This window comes from Micromys minutus (genome assembly GCF_963924665.1).
Source record: "Micromys minutus genome assembly, chromosome: 28".
Lineage (NCBI taxonomy): Eukaryota > Metazoa > Chordata > Mammalia > Rodentia > Muridae > Micromys > Micromys minutus.
This window is the reverse complement of record NC_137963.1, coordinates 18,634,717-18,642,933: the sequence shown is the minus strand read 5'-3', so window position 1 is coordinate 18,642,933 and position 8,217 is coordinate 18,634,717.

Here is an 8,217-nt window from a genome sequence, read left to right as displayed (position 1 = left end):
AAGAAAACAATTATCAACCACGGGAACAAAAAAGTGCAGTGCACCATCACTACAGACCCCATAGACCATGGGAACTAAAAGGAAAATACACACTACAAACAACCCACACAACATATATATTTGATAATTTAGATAAGATGGGTCAATTCCTTGAAATCTACAGGCTACGGGAAGTCACTCCAAATCAAAGTGAGGGTATTCATTTTAAAAGACTCTCCAGGCCTTAGTGAGAGCCATTGACTGTTCCCATTGGAGCTTAATTCTCGATCTTGGCTGGACTGACCTTTTCCCCATAACCCACTATTTCCACGTCTCTTCTTTTCCAGACTATACTCATTAGGAGTGAGAACTACCACAGCCTTCAGGAACCCTGAACAGCTTAGCTCTCTTCAGATGCATTTGCAAGATGATCTAATTAGCCTTCTTGTCCAGGAGTCCTCCCTCATTGTCCTGCCCTGAACCTTTCTACCTCTAATATCAGAGATGCACTGGAGGCTTTGGACCAACTCCACAGATCTGTGACTTCATCTTTGTTCTGACCCAGAGCTGAAGGACTCTGGTTGACTTTTCTGTGGTGCAATCACTTTCACAGCACAGCATTCTCCTTCTTTAGGTCTTGCAACACTGTTCCCCAGCTCAACCAATTACCAAGAGCACGTGGCTTGTCTCATGAGCTTTATTTCCTGCTCGACGAGAACCACCAGAGTTCTCAGAAGAACCAATGTCCTGCCCAAATAGTTGTGGCAATGTTAGGACACAAACAGAACATCTGTTCTAACTCTCTCCTCTAATCCAAAGGAAACAATTGTGCTTTATGACTTGTAGACTCCAGTTTCTGGATATACATCTCAAATTCCACCTTCTCTTTTCAGTTTGTGTTAAGTTAGTTTATTAAGAGAAAATTTACAATGAACACAGAACTCTCATCTCTACCTAAAATTTCTAAATTGTTTTTGTTGTTTGATTTTTAAAGACAACAGATTTCTCTTCATTTTAAAGGGATCTTTTCAAATTAATTCCTGTGAGGAAAAGAACACATTTGCAGGCAGCTTTTGTTAGTAGTGTGATAGACATGAGGAGAGTGGTATTCCTAGCCATGTTTTGAGAGAGCAATGGAGTGTACAACAAATAGAGTCACCGACTAAGCCAAAAAGTTAGAATGTCTGAATCTCCCAGGAGCCACCCCCATATTTAATATGGATTTCTTTAAACCACTGAAGCTGGGCCCCATTTCTCTCTCACACTCCTTGAAAATTCTGACCCTCATCCAAGACTGTCTCTACAATTTAAGACCAGAGAGACATGGTCTGTGTGCTGCCATCTACACCAAACTCCTAATTTTAGTTGTATGGTGTTGTGTGATACTATCTGGTAAGATTGCCTACTCAACCCAGAATGGGAAGATATGATGGACCTAAGGAAGGGTACCACCAAAGCCCAACTTCCTAAACCAGTGATTTCTTTGTGGCTGTTTGTAGTAGAGGGAAGGAGTTACATACAGGGGTAGAAGTGATTCAATGACATCTGCATCACCAACAGCCAATGCCAGCAGGGATAATGGCTCACGCAAGCCAGGGACTAGAGCTCACAGCATGTTCTGAGGTAGCTCTGAGACCACCGGTGAGTGACTTTTCCAGGCAGTTCTGCTGGTCTGTTGAGCTTTGGTGAATGCCCTTTTATCACCATAGAGATGATTATGTGGGTTTTGTTTTTAACTTTGTTTATATGGTGCCTTATGTTCATTGATTTACATAGGTTAAACCAGCCTTGTGTCTGCAGAGTAAAACCCACTTAGTCATAATGTCTGTCTTCCGAATGTTCCTGAAGTTAGTTTGTAAGTATTTTGTTGGTGACTATATTCAGCAAAGAAGCTGGTCTGTAGTTTCTTTTTGCTGTGATTTTGTTGTTTTGGTAGTAGAATAGTGCTGTGTCATAGAATAAATTTGTTAATGCTCATTTGCTTTCTATATTTTGGAACAAGAAGAGTTACTATGAGATCTTCCTCAAAAGTGTTATGAAATTCAGGAGATAATAAATTCTGTCCTGGGCTTTTCTGTGAGGGGAGGCTTTGCATTCCAACCTCATTGCTTGTGATGGGGTCAATTTGATTTCTTTATAGCTCCTGGCTTTAATTTCAGTAGCTGATGTGTACTTAGTAGATGATATGTACTTATTTCATCTAGGTTTTCCAGCTTTTTGAGGTATACATTTTCAAATAGTCTCTAATGATGGTCTGAATTTCATTGTCTGTGGAAATGGCTCTCTTTAATTTGCAGTTGCTCTTCCTGAGTTGTCCAAGTCTGTTCTCTTGGGCTATACTCATGGGGTCTCTGTGTATTTCTAACCCATGGTAAGTTTGATGGGGCTGGCTAGAGCTGTTTAGTTTAATCTAGGGCCAAAGGCTACAAGGTACCTGTCCCCTTCCAATCTTCTTGCGTCTGCCTCCTTTGGGATAGGCCTGTGCCATTTCCTTTGGGCTATATCTTCACTAAGCCTGCATCTGCCTCTTTGGACTCCATGTATGTCTTCCTCCTTTGGGGCCTAACCTGTGTTTCTATTGACTTGTATGAATCAGTCCATGAGGGCTGGTTTTTCTCATGCTGACTCAGGTTATTCTGTCTTTACCTAGGGGACAAAGAGGGGCTTATATTACTCAGATTTCCTACTTCTGACGTATTTACACTGATCCCACCTGGCCTACGATCCGTAGCTCCACAAGCTAGGCCTGGCGAGCCTTTCTATGTTTAGGAGTTCTTTTCAATTCAGCCCTATCAGGACCCCCTGCCCACCCGCCCCTGTCACCTCCCCACACTCTTCTTTCTGCATTTACGTTTTATAAGACAAATATTCCTCTTTGTTGTGATTAAAAAAATGGTTCTGTTCTGTGGCTATGGGCCCCAAGGTCTTACTCCTCGGAAGCTGCTATAGTGTGGAGCCAGGCACCTAGACTCTATCACATGATCTGCAAACTGTCCTCTCCACATGGTTTCCTTCCCAGACGGTTCGCTCTACCTGCCCTAGCTGCTTCTGTCATGGGTGGTCTACGTCTGTCCCATCTTGTTTTCATTCACTTTCCCTTGGTGTGTGTTGCCAAGCCTTGCACACACACATCCCAATTCTGTTGTGGGCTTTGTGCATCCTGCCACTACACCCTCTTTGAACTCAATTAAGTCACCACATCAAAGAACACACCAAAATACTCTGATCCAATTAGTATGATATAATTTGTCCACCTAGATAAGTCAACTGATCTTGTACAATTCCATCCCCTATAAAATATTCATAACAACCTTATCCATAGAGAAATGTGATGAGAGAAACATCCAGGTCTGCTTCCATGCTGCCTCCTTTGGAATCTCCTGCTTCTCCTCTTCCTCTCTCCTTCCTAGACTTTTCCCCTACTCCCCTTCCTTCTCGTGCAATTATAGGCTCGACCCGCCTTGTTTTATAATAACATTATCCTCCACCTCTTTTGTTTTTTGTTTGTTTTTTTGTTTGTGTACTCTTCCTCTGATCTATATTAAAGCTAAGGTTTGACTTTGACTTCAAAATGCTTTCCATTTTCTGTCTGTGGCACCAATCTCATCAGAGAGCCTAGGGCCCAGTAAGTGAAAGAGAAAAGGAAATATTGCTAAAGGAACAAAGTAAAGTTTCTGCTACCATTATAATAAAGTATAATGCCCATTGATGATAATCTCTGATTTATGTAATAGCATCTAATTTGTCCTGGCTGGTTTTCTGTGTCAACTTGACACAAGTTGGAGTTATCACAGAAAAAGGAGCCTCCCTTGAGGAAATGCTTTCATGAGATCAAGTTGTGAGGCATTTTTTCAACTAGTGATCAAGGGGGGGAGGGCCCAGCTTATTGGGGGTGGTGCCATCCCTGGGTTGGTAGTCTTAGGGTATATAAGAAAGCAGGCTGAGCAAGCCAGGGAAAACAAGCCAGTAAGTAACATCCCTCCATGGCCTCTGCATCAGCTCCTGCTTCCTGACCGGCTTGGGTTCCGGTCCTGACTTCCTCTGGTGATGAGCAGCAATGTGGAAGTGTAAGCTGAATAAACCCTTTCCTCCCCAACTTGCTTCTTGGTCATGATGTTTTGTGCAGGAATAGAAACCCTGACCGAAACGCATGCTTTGAGTTGTTGTCACAATGAACTTGTACAGCCAATTTCTTTCAGAACACTGACTTTAAAACACGAAGGCACCTGGGAATAATAATAATGATAATAATAATAATAATAATAATAATAATAATAATAATAATAATAATAAAAATAATAATAATAACCATTTCACATTATAAACTGATTTTCTGGGGGTAGTTTGTTATTGTTATGGAAAGCTAACTGGGTCAGTGACTCACATTTCTACTTTTAGGTACAAAATGAACACAAGCAGAGGGGGAAAAGAATGCTGACTGAGAAACATAGGGAGACACATGCAGATTTATTTTTTTTTAATTTTTGGAGAGATGGTAGGGATGTGACTCAGGGTGTTACTCATGTTATATGAGCACAGAGCTACAAAGTCCTCACTGAAGATTCTGTTGAGAGAATGCTTGAACATCCCCCTAATGCTCTCACCCTAGGTTAGAGGTTTACCTGACTTCAACTACATGCTACTGAACTTGAAATTGCTCCTTATCAAACACAATCTGCCCGCTGTTAAGCTCTGCCATGTTTTCTGATGACTCATTACAAAGCAGATTCGGTTGGAAAGAAAACTCAAATGCAAGAGCCTTAGATGAATAAGGGGTTTCCTCAGCTGTTGGGGTGGTGGTGCCCAGGTGTTTCTCTGCATAATCAGTTGTTAATTCTGTGCCCGCAGAGAGCTAAAGGCCGGCCTGATCTGGTGGTGTTAGTCCATCACTGGTCTCATACTTTGTAAATATTTTTCCTTCCTCACCCGACTAAGGCAACCTAGAATTGTATCTGATTGGATTCAATAAAGATCTGAAAGCCCACAGTGGGTCAGAAAGTTGAAGGTGGAACTTGTGGGAGAGAGAGAGAGAGAGAGAGAGAGAGAGAGAGAGAGAGAGAGAGAGAGAGAGAGGGAGGGAGAGATCCTGGGAGAAGAATTGAGAGGTGGTGTAGGCCAGGATTAGTCTGGATAGAGTAGTCAGAAGACTGCCCAGGTAAGGCCTAAGCTTTAGAATATTGAAAAGATTCTGTGTCATTATTTATATCACTGGTGGGTCTGAGGATAGTTATACAATGCCTAGATACCACAAAAACCAGGTTTGGAGCATCTTCAAAATTTAATAACAGATCTAACAAATGACCCAGGAATACCAGTTCTTGAAGGACCTCAAGTTCAACACGTCACTAGACACAGTTACATATCACCAATGATCTAGAGGAACAGACAAACAAGCAGAAGGAGGAGAAAGGGAGGGCAAGAAATGGAACATATATCCAGTGTAAATTGAACACTTACATCAAATGTCTTCAGATATCTCAGTAGCATTTATAATAAGTATATACCAATGAAACAGTGGGGCACAAGTTTTGTGGGTTTTATCTTTTATTTAAATTTGAACTTTACAGGTATTAGAGTAAATGGTCAGAACTTTTGCTATCTCTCCAGATCTCTGCTGAGCTAGATTTGACATCTTGGAAGCTGATGACAACCTCAAAAAAGGTCCAGTGATCTGAGCTGGGAGGATGCTTTCCTAATATCATGTGTCTCTTGGTTTAACCCCAGATCTACATTGTAAGGGCACTGTGTACACAGTTATAATCCCAGAAAATGGAAGGTCAGAAGTTCAAGGTCATGCTCTGCTACATAAAGAGTTAGAGGTCAACCTGGGACACATTAGACTTTGAATCCAAACAAGACCAGAAAAACAACAACAACAAAAACAAAACCCCAGACTTACAGTTTTGACACAAGAAGTCCATGAGCCAAGACTACGTTTTACAGGTTTAATTTTGCAGGTTTCTGGTTAGACAAGCAACCCTAAGCCTTCAACTAATTGAGCTGAAGAGGTTGTTTTGAGTCCTGTCAATCATCCATCTCTATTTCCCTCCTGGTGACCTTAAAGATGATGAATCTGGATTACAGAAATGAGGTCGTGGGGACAGGAATAGAGGATATGCAGGTTACTCAAATGAAAGGTTATCTACTGTAGGGGCAATCACGTTGCTGTATCCCCAAGGACATGAGAAAGCCTCTGCTCACCTTTGGCCACACACATGGCTCGGGATTCTCCCAAGGGCTCTCTGGTCCTTGCAAGACCCAAGAAGGGCACCAGCATTTTGGCAAGATATGAGGAACCCTGCACAGTCACTTCAAATCCCATGTTCACTCCGAGGGCCAGGAATTCAAGTGTAACCAGAGTGTAACTGGAAGCCACTGTTATAAAAAGTAATCCCGAAACTTACTGTTATTTTAAATATATTAAATATTGTGAATTCTGGGGTGTGTTGGGGGACTAATGCCACTCACTCATGAATAGTCACTCGGGGGTCATTTCACAAGAAGTCTAGCTTTGACCACTTTCTATACTTTTTAGGGTTGAACTTAACGGCTTACTAATTTTGTAGTCTTCTACACTGTATTTATTTCTGCACAAGCAGTACATCATTTGTGAACATGCAACTTTGCTAAGTGTTGTAGATGACTTCCTGCAGAGCAAGCATCTCACAGTAGACACTGTGAGTACTCTCACTTGTCTGTTTTACAGAATAGGCCAGACTCTAGTTGGCCTGAAAGCTTATAAGGATCTCCCTGTCTCCAACTGTGATCTTGTCATTGCTGGGCTTACATGTATGTGCTGTCCTGTTTAGTATTTTTGTGTGTGTTCAAGTCATCCAAACTGAAGTTCTCATGATTGTGAGGCAAGCATTTACCTACTGAATCATCTTCCTACTACCACTGCTATTTGAACAGAGTTACTGGATAAGCTAGAGTAGGGAAGTCAGAGCAGAAACCTGAAGGCAGAAACTGCAGCAGAGACCGTGGAGTAACTGCTTACTGACTTGCTCTCCATATCTTGTTTTCTTGTATAACCCAGAACCATCTGCCTAGGGATAGTGCTGCCCACAGTGGGCTAGGTCCTCCCATGTCAATAATTTAATAAAATGCCCCACAGATGTATCTACAGGCCAATCTGATAGAAGCAATTCCTTTCTGAGGTTCTCTTCTCCCAAGAGACTTTAGTTTGTGACAAAACTAACCAGTTGCGGTCCCAGCTGCTATTATGACTAGAACTGTCACCCGGATGGCATAGTTTCAACCTGGCTTTTTTGCTTTCTCATTACTCTATGGCCTTCTGGGTTATTATTACAACTTTATTTTATGTCCTTTGTTCACATAGTTAATGTTTCATTCTGCTTGATTTTATACTAAATATGAACCCACAATAGGAAGTTTCAGAGGCCAAGGCTGCTGGGTTGCTAATCATACTCCAATGAAACAGCTCTTGTCACTGTATTCTCAACCCTACATGGGACACTTGTGTCAACTCCTGCCCCCTAAGGCTCAGGGAAAATCATGGGAAGGTGGGGAAAAAATGTAAAAGCCAGAGAGTAGAGAGAAGTGATCTGAAAGGCTCCCTGGATGCCCACATGGCCACTGTGCCGTGAACATGTGACAGCTATGGTTACCACCATAGCTCAGGTTAGCATCCACCAGCATCTAACAGCCAGCGCTGGGTGAACTCATGGGTCATTAGCTAAAACCACGGAGGAGACAAAGGGGCAAGGGGGCCATGTTGGATGGACCCAGAGAGAGTTGGGTACATATGACCAAGGTGCACTGTTTATGCGTATGAAAATGTCAAGGACTAAATCACAATTAAGGAAAAGAAATTGTCACTCTTTTAACCAGAAGATTTTAAAGAACAGAGCATAGCTTTAGTGATGACTATCTCGGACATCTAGACTTATTGTTTGTGACTGGTACCAATAATTGTAAAATTCTGTTTCTTATATAGCATCTTCTGCCTCTGTCTGGTCTTACAGGCTTTTTTTTTTTTTTTTTTTTTTTTTTGTTCTCAGCACAGTGCAGATTCCCATTTCTAGGTTCACATTCTCTCCACTCATGAAGATTCAGGAGGCAGAAGTCTCCATTTCTAGCCCAAACGTTACTCTCCATTTTGTTAAACGTTTGCAATCTGTATCTATCATCCACTGGGCTGTGGGCACCTCAGCTGATGTGTCAAAAACTGTAGCTGTCAATCTCAACAATCCTTCTACCTTCTGATCCATTCATTCC